Below are 13,067 nucleotides of genomic sequence, written 5' to 3'. Positions count from 1 at the left end.
GCACAAGGGTTAGGGGAGAATCTATCTGTACAATAGACATTAAATGTTATGTTCATATGAATGTCTGTTTTGGAAACTATCCATGGATCAGTGAAGTTATGTCCTCATTTTCTATCTTCAAACAGACTACGATGTGATATAATGGAATTTAAAACAAATTATTTTTTATTTACAAAGAAAATATATGTATATTTGGTGTAAACTGAACATACTCTACTACTAAGAGCAGCTACATGTCAGAAATGGCATGACATGTAAATTAAAAATCCAACAATACTGAGCTTTTGAGCATTCTTGCCCATCATAATTGCTCAGAAATTGTCCATGGTTATTGCTGCTTTAAAGGGTCCATGTCCTGAATTTGCCCTAGGGGATCAATAAAGTGCATCTTTATTTATCTTATTTATCTCTATGTGTATTTTCTGCCTCAATGCTGATCTCTATCGTTCAGTGATGTGAATAACGACACATCAAAATAGACACACGGCTTGGCCCCTCCTCAAGCACATGCCTACATGCATTACATGTTTATTGCATAATTAATTGTGTAGTTGATTTATAGGATCAGCAGAAAGCAAAACAAAAAAACACCTGCAGTCAGTGGAACCATATGAGGGTTCATCATCCTGATTGTATTTTCTGCTGAAAAAAGAAGAAACAAGATAAGATGAGACAAGTACAACCCACTCACACAGATTTTTCACAGACAAGTAAAATGGCAAATATCAGACATCAGGTCAAAAACTATGGACAAGGTAACAGCAGAAATGATGGCAACCAACATCCAACCCTTCAACATTGTGTCTGCAGTGCTTCAAGTGTCTCTTGGCTATTGCCGAAGAAACACTTTACACAAGAGTAAGTATACACTCTACAGAACAGAAATGATGACTATTATCCACACAAAGATGATAGAGAAGATCAAAGCTGTTTCTAGCCAATATCTGTCCTTCTCTACTAAAGAACAGAATTATTTTCTTTGACTCTAGCCTAAACTTTGAGCTACAAACCAAAAAACTTTTAGCAATACAGGGACAACAATACATGCTTTTATATCCTCACGCCTTGATTACTGTAATGCCTTGTTTACCTGCCTCAGCTGCCGAGCTGTAATCTGGCTTCAGACTGTGCAGAATTCCACAGCCAGGCTACTGACTAAGACGAAACGTTCTTCACATATCACCCCAATCCTGGCCTCTGCACTGGTTACCTGTGACTTTTAGAATCAATTTTAAAGTTGTATTAATTACATACAAGGTTTTACATGGTCTGGCGCCTGATTATAAACTGTTATGTCCCCAGAGGCCTCTCAGGTCTGCCAGTCTTGGTCTTTTGGCTGTTCCAGAGTCTAGGCTAAAATCAAGAGGGGATAGATCTTTTGCTGTGATGGCCCCTAGGCTCTGGAATAACCTTCCACATATCAGGACTGCTGATTCAGTCCCTGCTTTTAAATCTCGCCTTAAAACATATTTTTACAAAATTGCTTTCCTTAATGATTGATAGTGGTGCTGTTAGCACCTGTTAGTGCTGTGTCCAGTTTTTTTTTTTTTTTGTGTTTTGCATTTTATATGTTTGTTTTTACCTTTGTGTTTCTGTATTTTATTCCCTGTTTCGGCATTTATCCTTGTTCTTGCATTTTATATTTCTGTTTTTATATCTGTTTCTGTCTTTTTTATCTTTCTCTCTTCTGGAAAGCACGTTGTGCTCTATGCTTGAAAAATGCTATACAAATAAACTTATTATTATTATTATTATTATTATTATTATTATTTTGGCCATCAAGTGGTTTAAAACTAACAAATTATGTTAACTTCATACAAATATATCATGTCTTTAATTGTACATAATATATACTGGGTTGGAAATCCAATCAGAGTCAAATATTTTGGGCTAAAGAGACTGATTCATTTGGCCACCCAGAGACCACCCACTGTGCATGTCAGAAGTCGGAACAACAGTATCGGAAAAAGAGTATTAGTTGGATAGATGCTTAAATGCAGGTCAGTTAAACAAAGCCAAGCAATGAATAATAGGCTACACTATGAGTTGTCCAGTTATAGAAAAAATAATAGACATGGTGAGGTAAAAACATAAGGCTAAGGGGGCGTGTCCACCAACCGACCTGTTGAGCGTTTGAAGCACTGGTGCTGAGCGCTTTGGCCGCATCAGGTGAGCACTGGAGCGGGGAGCGCTGAGAACACGTCTCCTGGTGTTGTTGCTATGCTAAACGTTAGCCTAGCTAACGCTAGCTATTAAACAGGATGCCGGCCCTTGGCCCCGCCCCTGCTTCATCCTCATTGGTTGGTAGAACTCTGAAGTGACATTGACGAGCGGTGCGCTTCAGAAAAGTTGAAATTGTTTCAACTCGAGAACAGGTCCAGCGCTCACGCCGCTCAGCGCTAAAAAGAGGTCAGGTACCTGGTTTGGGTCGTAGGCGCTGAAAGCGCAGCTTTTCCAGAACAGCACCAGCACTTTTTTCACAGGTCTTTGGTGGACATGGGCCTAAGGGTTAGCATAAAACGTCGCCTTACCAGTGTAGCTAGCTAACTTATCCTGTTTTAAAATTTCAAGCAAAACCTTAACTACTGGCAAATATATCAAGATTTTTTATCAGAAAATGTCAAAGAGATGACTTTACAATAGGCTATTAAATACTACTGGCTATGGAAAATACATGGAATGCGTGACTCCAATCAGTCCTGTTCTGATCTTTTCAAACTTTTTACATTTCCAAATACTCGGTGAGACAAATGCAGTTTGCTAAGGCTTGAATTTTGTCCAAACTTATATGCTGATGGTCAGTATCTTAGTTAGCTAGCTAGCTACCACATTTGACTAGCTCTCAAGTGGCTCCATCTTATCAACATTTCATTGTATATGGAATAGATGGGTTGACAATGGAAGCTGAATTATAAGACGTTACTGTTTGAAGAAGTTGGCACGCTACACTGGGCATTTGGAGTGTGTGTGTGTGTGTGTGTGTGCGTGCGTGCGTGTGTGCATGTGCGTGGGGTGGATATACAGCTTGTATTAGTTTGCTTGTTTGTAGAGAGAATTTTGAGGTAACTTGTTAGCATTTTGATGGCACAGTTTTGTTTTTTGTGTTTTGTGTTTTTTTGCCTTAGATACTTTTGGCAGCATTTGTCACCCTAGTGGCTGTAAGTACACAAGAGAATAACCTTACCTGTATTATTATGTGGACTAGGCATGTTCCACTCAAATACTGCTTCTCCAAAACATTTTTGTATGTTTTTAGCATATTTAACACTATTTCCACAGTTCTCTCTGGATAATCATAACCCAGTCACTTCAGCAAATAGGTTTATTACGGGGAGCTTTCACAATCACATGTGCATGTAAATGTAGCCACTGATCAACTGAATGCAACCTTTTCAATTGTTTAAGTAAAACAAACAGCTTGCCCAATTGAGTGGAACTTATGGATAACTGTCATAAATATTTAAAAGGCATTTCATACATACATAGTATATAGTATACAGTATATAATATATGTGACCAAGAGTATATATACAAAGGATAGTAGGTGACTTAGGTAACTGAAGTCCTTGGTTGACAACACTAAAAATATTTTGGTATACTTTTGCACCACACTTGTAAATCATCATGTATCATCTTAACAAAAGTATTTTACAGTAACAAGTATTTTAGTTTTGTCAACTAAAAGAAGTATTTTTAGTTTTGTCAATCAAGGACTTTAGTTACCTAAATTTATATTATATACAAAAGTATTATATACAAACACAATACATTATCATCTTTACAAAAGTCTCTTTTTTTTGTCAACCAAGGACATAAGTTACTTACTCTCCTTTTTTAAAAGTCCATTTGTTTTCGTTTTGTGCAAGCAAAAAGTTGATAGTGTAGTGTAGGTGTCACGTTTTTCAAATTGTGGATATCTCATTTTGGAGCAAAACTTCCTATATACTGTATCTTTATATATACTGCACAGTAGGTAAGCAGTCCTGAGAAGCTGACTCTGAATGCACCCATTCCATATTTATACTGATGAAATGTCACTGATTGTCGATCTCAGTAAGGCAGGGAGTTCTGCTTCAGCTGGCAGAGGGTAACTGAGGAGCCCACGCCAAACCCAGCATACAAGGGCTCAGTGAACTGGGCTTTGAACCTGTGGATAAGCTCCATAGTCTCTGATACAGAGTAAAAGGCCACAGTGTTGCCAGCATAATCCAGGTATACGCCGATCCGTGTGGCCCTGGGTGCGTTAGCTAAGTCTTGGTCTATTTTATTGTGCCAGGCAGAGTAGCCAGAGTCTGAGCAGAGGAGGCTCCACGACTTGTCGTTGTAGCCCAGCAGGCTGTGGGAGTTCTTCCCCTTGCGACTGATGCTCTTGTAGGCCAGCCCGATGGAAAACTCCCCGCTCCACTCGGCCTCCCAGTAAAACCTGAACCCAGTCAGAGCCTCCTTGCACAGCACCTGGGAGAAGCCGTCGAAGCGCTCCGGGTGATCTGGGTAAAACTGGACTGTTTTCTTTCGGGTCACCCTCTGGTTCCCCTCCGACAGGACCAGCTCTTTATAGGCCGTGTTTGAGTCGAAAGACATCTTACAGGAGTCTGAGGAAGGAAGGTCATTCACAATACAATTTTCTGAATCATTCTTCCTTTAATTTTTCATTTACACTCACATCGATTGAGGATGTGAACACGCATAACATATGACAACATCAGTCCTCTATATAGACTGCAGCTGAAAAAGTAAGACACCTGGGACTTGATTAATATGATGATTAATAATTTGTTGCTGTCAGGTGAAAACCTTGTATTTCCAGAATGTCAGCTATTCAGGAACTAAGAAAGTCTTGTTTTTAGCTTGATGTCCATGCATTTTTGAGGTTGTCCAATGGATTTTGAAAGGGTTTCTTATGCCCAAGGGTTGTAGAATTTACCACTGCACTCCCTTTGTATTTAATATATTCTAGTGCCATAATTGTCAGTTGTGTGATATTTAATATCCTCTGTTTGCTTGCTGCTGTTAACCAAATCACCCAAAACCACATAACATCTCAGGATATTATATGAATAAAGATGAATGCATATTGCTGCTGTCGAGGAAAAAACTCATTACTGCAACTTTGGAGCTTTCAGTGAAAGTTTACATGGTCAGTTACATGTTGAATAAGTTTCATGATCATAGGGGCCCTTGCAACATGATAAAGATGCATTGTATTACTGCAAAAATCACCATAAATGACAAAATAAGTATTTTCTTCATTCCTGAAAAACTTTATGCAGATATGCACTGTGTCTGACAACAGTAATATGCCCTTAACGGACTGAACAGTCAACAGTCTACTCACATCTCAAGAAGTCTGGTCTGGTTTTTGGCTCCTGAAAATCTGCTCTAGAGGGAACTGTATGCATATGAAAACATGGTCTTTAATCATATATTCTTTTGTGATCAACTTTATTAGTTTTGAAATTGTGTAAAAAGAATTACATATATTGAATCAAATGAGACACCATTGAAACCTTGACTATATCTCCCATCCCCCCCCCCAAAAAAACCAAACAAACAAAAAAAACAAACCAAAACAAAACTGTAAAATTCATGTCTGCTTACAAGTTCTACATATTTAAGTTGACAGACACTTACCTTTAAGCCGTTTGTCCCCACTTCTTGGCAAAAGTATATACACAGGGGTTTCACTGACTGTGAACATAACATTGCCTCAGGTTAGCCAGTTACTAGCCTACTGTATGGTTTTCACAGCTTAAAAGCAACAGCCTTGATGGATGTTATCAGAATCTTATCAGCCATGACAAACCTGTCTTGGAGATTTGCTCAGTTCCTTCTTACAGATGTCATCCACATGTTCCTTCATGTCTGTGGCTGTCTTGCTCATCTCTCCAAAGGAGAACTGAGGGTTGATCAGCACCTTGGCACCATGGGCTCAGGAGGAACACATAGTGTCGGGAAATTCTATACAACAAGGAAAAGTAACTCCATTATTCAGTGAACATAATCTTAGTACAGACTGAGTCGTAGCATTGCTCTATCAAAGAGCATAAACAATCCTAATAGTTAGTACTACCCCTACTAACCATACTCTGCAGTAGGTAAACATATTAACATGCTACATGAGCATTTGAACATGCTGCATTCACACCATGTTGAAGTGAAAACAGTTGTTTGCTGTGATTAGTTAATTTTACCATCACTAATCGCACCACATTACGGATAGTTGTTTACTGTATTGCATTTTCCTAGTGCCTATGGAAGGAAAAGTGCCTATGGAAGGAAAACAATGGCAATTTCACTGTACTTCACTGTATTTGAGAAAAATTAAAGCTGCACTAGGCAAAAATTTTATCTAAAAATACGCCTGTTTTATCAGCCTAAATCAGAAAGTGGTGCTGCAATAGGGAAGAGCACCCCATCTTCGCTAATTGAGATGCTGTAGATTCTCCTGTAAGTATGGACAGTTCTTCACCCACAGGAAGTGATAAATCAAAACATAAGAGCAAAATCCAAACTGTCTCCTAAACAGCAGTGAGCAGCGCTGCGTCCAGAGAATTCTGGACTCACCAACTTTAGATATTTTTCCTGTCTCGTCCCTTTGGTTTCCTTTGATAGCAAAGCATCACAGACAGATCACACAGTTGTATAGGGAAATATGAATGTATTGTGTGCAGTTTACTGACATCACATTACAGGACTTCTGGTTATTGATGTTCAAATTTTTCATTATTTTTTTTTTTTTTTTTTTACAAAGTATTAAGACTTATTAAGAATTGTTGCAGCTCTGGATGATCTTTCAGTACCTGCAGAAAGTGAATGTTGTCCTCTGTGTCGAGGATCTGCCGTAACTCTGCATCTCTGCGCTGCAGCTCCAGTATCTCCTGCTCCAGACGCTCTACGTAGCCCTCAGCCTGGGACATGGCCGCCTGCATATTGGCCTTTATCATCTGATTGATTTCAGCATGCCAGCGCTCCACCGCCTGGAGCATTTCATGGAAGGTCTTATCACTGTCTGTCTGTGCTCGCTGAGCACAACTCTAAAAAGGAGAGGCGGTTGTCAGGAAAGAGGAGTTTTCATGCACACGCAAAATGTCTTCACAGCAGTCAAAAGCAATAGTTGCAGTAGAAGAAGAGGAATATTCACTGACACAAGTGTCACAGTTAATGCTCCCAAATTAGTTTGTTGAATACAATTCACATTTGGCAGCACTAAAACAGTGAGCAAACTTTCCTCACTGGAAAAAACTATCCATCTTAACAAGTCTTTGTTATTGGCCTGGCATTTACATGTGTTGAAGTTGCTAAGAGACTATGACGGCAACATTAGGTTGTTTGATTTAGGTTTTTCATATTGTTTGTTGGACTTAATCTTTTGTTCGCAGGCCAATGAGAAGAATTTCACTTGTTTCCAATACAAATCAACTTTTCCTGAATCAAGTGTCATTTTCTTGATACTGCCCTGTGTGAAGATATTGACACTTCTAGAGAATTCCTGAGAGAAGTGAAAATGTATTGGAAACAAGTAGAATGGAAAAAAAAACCCATTTTGAGACTAAATATAAGACTAAATAACTTTGGCGTGCTCTTTTTCTAGAGGCAGTTGTTAAATATCTTATGTGTTAACATTGTATGCCCTTTGCCCATATACAAAATATTACATTGTGTCCTAAACAGTTGCAATGTTTTGTTTAATCTTACTTTGAGAACGTCAACATTATGCCTGAGTTCCTGCAGCTCCTTCATCCTCTCTTGAATGATGTGCTGGACTCAGACTGGGTCACCACCAGGACTTTCTGATGGGGAGAATAGGAAGATAAGAGGACAGGGCTTTTATAAATAGCAGTCACTCAAAATAATTAGATGATCAGTTACGATATAGCTGCTGTGAGAAAAAGTTCTTGTCTTTCCAGAAACTCAGAATTTCAAGAATGTATAAAATTTTCCAGAAGCCCATACACTTCTGAAATTGTTCAATGGGGTTTGAATGGCTTTCATGAGCCTTATGGTAATACAAATTATTAAGTGTATAAATAACCATATGAACTTTCAATTCAAGCAGTGGTGGAAGAAGTACTGAGATCTTTTACTTAAGTAAAAGTAGCAATACAACAATGTAAAGATATTACAAGTAAAAGTCCTGCATTCAAAATCTTACTTAAGTAAAAGTACATAAGTATTGGCAGCAAAATATACTTAGAGTATCAGAATAAACATACTCATTATGCAAACTGTCGCCATTTAGAGAATTATATTTTTCATAAATTATTGGAATATTAATACTGATTTATTGACATACATGTACATGTAAGCAGCATTTTAAAGTTGTCAATGTGAAGCTAATCTTAACAATTTAGCTATACTTTTGGGTAGTCTAATCTATAACAATGCTATTTTATAGTTATTTTATAAAGATGATCAAATGTTTTAAATATAAAATATTGATCTGAAAAGTAACTAGTAACTATAGCTGTGAAATAAATGTAGTGGAGTAAAAAGTACAATATTTCCCTCCAAAATGTAGTAGAGCATAAGTACAAAGTAGCATAAAATGGAAATACTCAAGTAAAGTACAAGTACCTCAAAATTGTACTTAAGTACAGTACTTGAGTAAATGTACTTAGTTACTTTCCACCACTGAATTCAAGACAACAAAGGACAAATAAGAGATTCAAGGTCTTCGCACAGTAGCAATAGTCTCTCAGCAATAACAGCAGCGATATTCTAAGCACGAGCATCGAGACTCACTTGTTTCTCAGTGCGCTCTTCCTCTGCTGAGATGATATTGTGGCCGCGGTGCTCCCTGACCGTGCACAGCACACAGATGCACATCTGGTCGGAGCGACAGAACAGCTCCAGGCCCTTCTCGTGCTGAGGACAGATCTTCCTGTCCAGGTGGCCCGTCTCGTCCACCAGCTTGTGCCTCTTGAAGGTGGACGACTCGTAGTGCGGCTTGACGTGCGTCTCGCAGTAGTAGGCCAGGCACATGAGGCACGACTTGACGGCCTTGTTGCGGCGGCCGACGCAGAAATCGCACAGGGAGTCCCGGTGCAGGTAAGGGAACGGCGTGAGCTCCGGCAGATGGCGCCGCTGCTCCTGCTGGACGTCGGGCAGGTTACGCCTCAGCACGGGCCGCGGCGTGAAGGACGCGCGGCACTGCGGGCAGTTGTACACCCCGATGTGGTCGAACTGGTCCCAGTAGACCTTGATGCACTCCAGGCAATAGGTGTCTCCGCAGGGGATGGTGACCGGGTCTCTCAGTGTGTCCACGCACAGCGGGCAGGAGTAAGCCTCTGGGGGTAGGGGGAAACTAGACTCAGCCATGGTGTTATTTAGAAGAGGCAAATGCGGGAAGGACTTGAGCAATTTTTTGAGTCATGGGTCTGAATCCCTGATGCTGTGTCAGTATAGGGCCCAGAGAGGAACCAAACACTGGTGCTGTGATCCCACAACTCCCTTTCAAACAAGAGCCTGAGTCCTTCTCTGCTGGTATTTAAAGGGAAGGCGTTGTTTCTACTGTAAGCAGACAGGTGATGTCTTCCCACAGACCCCATTGTTTCCATCATCTGGGTGAAAGTCTGTAACCATGAAGGAATGTGCTTACCATGCAGGAATTACAGGTATACTCACACACTAAGGGCAACTTGTCAGCAAAACATAAACCCTGTAGCTGGAACATCAGTATTGTAGCTGTCGAATTGTGTGTACTGTTCAGGACTGAGTTCAGCTAACTTTCAATTCAATCAATTGAGGGTTGAATATTCAAGAATTAAAAATCTTTGACATGAGAAGGTTGTAAAATCCCACATATAAAGAACTCATAAACAACAAATGCTCTATCATTAGCAAATGAATTGCAGTTGCTATCTATGTGAAAATCAATCTCGATATCAGTAGCGGTATTTGTGTTTCACATAAACATCTTTAATATTGACAAAACAAGTTTCATCGGGATGCGTAATGTCAACACAGCCTGTTTGCCTATTGAATAACACACAGGACTGAGCACCCAGCTGGTGATTTATTGTTCAGATAGGAGCAAGCCGAATTTCCTACTAGTGTTTTACCTCCCATTTCCTCCTAAAACCCATAGTTATCATGGGTGAGGGATTTACCAATTTGTGTTAACAAGGGGGACAACATTGCCCTTCATAAACCTCAGCGCTCTCTGAACTGAACAGTGAGTTTCATGATGGCTCATGATGTCAAAACAGTCTATCCTGTTTCTCATGTGAACAAAACACAGAGCACAGTGTCAGTATGTGGGTACCCACAGAAACACTGACATAAAGCCAGAAAACAAACAAAACCTTAAGTGCAAGGTCAAAACCATGCAGTACAAGGGGAAATTGATATTTTATCATTTTGAGCTTGATGTAATGTAGCCTATTGAGAAAGGCTGTCATAACTCATTGAGAAATAATGGAGTTAAAGATGAAACTCTAATTACTATATGTTTACATATGTACTAAACAGCGTGTTTACTTTTGCTTTGAGAGATTAAAATGGGATGTAGCATCCGGTATTACACTGCCAAGTTACTTTTCAGTTAGGTTCAGTTCCCTCTCATTTCCCTCAGTTCAGGTTTTTTCTTCAAAATCGTCTTCAGGAAGATTTTTCTTCAAAACTCAAATATTGAAAACAAAGATTGTCCTATTTAACTCACTGAGAAGTAATGGAGTTAAACAACAACAACAACAAAAAACCCCTCCATACTATAAGCAAATTAATTGCCATTTCATTTGAATTTTGAATTCACTGAATTAAAAGTGAAATGACCCCAGCAGAGGAGTACATGCTAGGCTTTGGTCTGTAAATATGGAGTCTACAGTATGAGCCAATGAAATAGATAGCAGATATGCCACTAGAGGGCGGGCTTTCTCTTATGAATCTGTAATGAAAACAAAGTTCTTTGAATCACCACCCTGCTGTATGTCTGCAACACCATATGAAATACATGTGACTTGGTTTTGAAATATATTTTCACAGTACAATATATCATGACTAATCAATGACTAATGTTAATGACTGGCTAATTAACAAATGTGAGATGTTTTGAGTTATTTCACAAACAGCACAAAGATTTACTGAATTATAATCAATCAGTTTTATTTGTAAGTTAAGTTATTTGTAATAAACTTACTATAGTTAGTAAGTTTGCACATACAGTACAAGGAATTTGTCTTGGTGGGTTGCTCACATAGGTAACATTAAACACAGCACAACACGCAATTATATAAATCTAAAAATAGGCATTTAGGAAATAGGTATTTTTTTAGATGTAGTAAATAAAAAATATTATATACAAATATAAAATAGAAATTCACAATCTGCATATGGTCTCTGTTAGAAGAAAGAAAAAAAAAAGCTGTACACATGATTTAAATGGTATAAACAGGGTATAAATAGATATGTCAGTACGGAGAACTGACTATATGATAGGTACATTAGAGTGCTATTTGACCATTGTACTGCACTAGTGGTGCATACATGATTAACACCATGAATGACGTCACACACTGCAGACTGTACTGCTCTGTACTCCTGCTCTGATGCTCTGTTTGTCTTGTATAAAGCTGTAAGATGGGAAACCAGCTACATTGTCAATGCTCTTTGCCTTTTCGATGGGCTGCTCTCATCTTTGTCCAGACAAGAGGGCTCTTGTGATGAGGAGAGAGAAAGAGACAGGCAGAGAGAGAGAGAAAGAGAGAGAGACAGAGAGAACAGGAGAGAGCGGGAAAGAGAGGACAAGAGAGAGAGATGGGCGTGGTGAACAGCTGTGGGCTAAGCTATTGAGGCAGAGGGAGGGGAGAGAGAGAGGAGAAAAAGAAAGGGAGGGGTGGGATGGAGAGAATAATAATCTTTATTATACAGCACTTATCTAAAGACAGGGTTTATAAAGTGCTGCACATATGGGAACATATGGAATAAAAATGAATAAAACAAGCGATCAAATGGAATTAAAAGCATGAGAACCAATACAAAGAATCAGACTTAAGATAAATCATAGAAGAAAGTCTATCAAGAGAAGGACAGAGCTAACGAGACATGGCATAGACGCAAGAGGGGCTGGGTGTCCCATGATGTCATGGACTGTGCTGGTCGGTACTCTCTCCCTCCGCCCCTCCCCCCCCCTCTGCATCTCTCCTCCGTCCCCTCTGCATCTCTCCATCTCTCTGACATCATCACTGCGAGAAAGCCTGGGAGTGGCAGGGGGAGCAGAAAGCAGGACAAGAAGAAGAAGAAGAAGAAGAAGAAGGAGAGGGAGGAGGAGACGGAGGACGACGTCAAGCAGCTGTACTCACCGCAGGAATCCCCGGTATCTTTGCTGAGCATCCCCCCCCCACCTACAGCAGCAGGTACACTCCGCTTTCCTGATGATTTTTGATGACACACTGGTGTCTAATAGCGGAGGCAGTCACGTCAGCTAGAGTTACAGTTACTGCTCTACTGTTCAAAAACAGATTTGAAGAATGTGCTGTTTTGTTTTGTCTCCCACAAGCAAGGTCATACAGAAAATGAGACTGAACATGTTAAATCTTAAGTGTGTTTAGAAATATGAAATGATACAGCATACTGACCGTCTTTGCTTAAACAGATGAATTATTATTCTCAAATTATTATTCTCAATAGACAATCATACAGAAATGTGAGCTACCGCCTGGCCTCTTTGGATCATGTTGGTTCTACATGGTGTTTCCTACATTTCATTATGTGTTATTTGTTTTCATGGTTTAATGTCTGTGCTATTGCTGTTAGGTGTTTCTTTATCTTTATCTTTATAAGAATCCTCAGGGACTATAAAATTGAACTGAGCTGATGCCTTATGCATGCACTATATTTAGATACAATTTTCTCTGCTATGTAAAACGATCACATTTTTATGTGATGGCATTACAGAATAATTAAATAATAAAATAATATTATCTGATAATCTATCTGATAATTTTCTAACTTACTTACTCTTACTCTTTCTATCATTATCATTGTTTTTGACATCACTGTGCACTCAGCCTTATTGAATTAAGTTCCTTGTTTCTGTCAGAGTAGCTTGACCAGCGGCAACAATTCAG

At 39.3% G+C, this 13,067-nt stretch overlaps 1 pseudogene; it reads right to left on the bottom strand.

Moving 5' to 3' along the window:
- Positions 1 to 3,314: 3,314 nt before the first annotated feature.
- LOC139639793 (tripartite motif-containing protein 16-like) lies at positions 3,315 to 9,447 on the bottom strand (annotated as a pseudogene).
- Between the last annotated feature and the right edge of the window lie 3,620 nt (positions 9,448 to 13,067).

This window comes from Centroberyx affinis, unplaced genomic scaffold, assembly GCF_046629955.1.
Source record: "Centroberyx affinis isolate AG114_WGS23_722 - 3 ecotype Tasmania unplaced genomic scaffold, CSIRO-AGI_Caff_v1 ptg007721l_1, whole genome shotgun sequence".
Lineage (NCBI taxonomy): Eukaryota > Metazoa > Chordata > Actinopteri > Beryciformes > Berycidae > Centroberyx > Centroberyx affinis.
The sequence above is the reverse complement of the archived record's forward strand: the minus strand, read 5'-3'. Positions and strand labels throughout refer to the sequence as shown.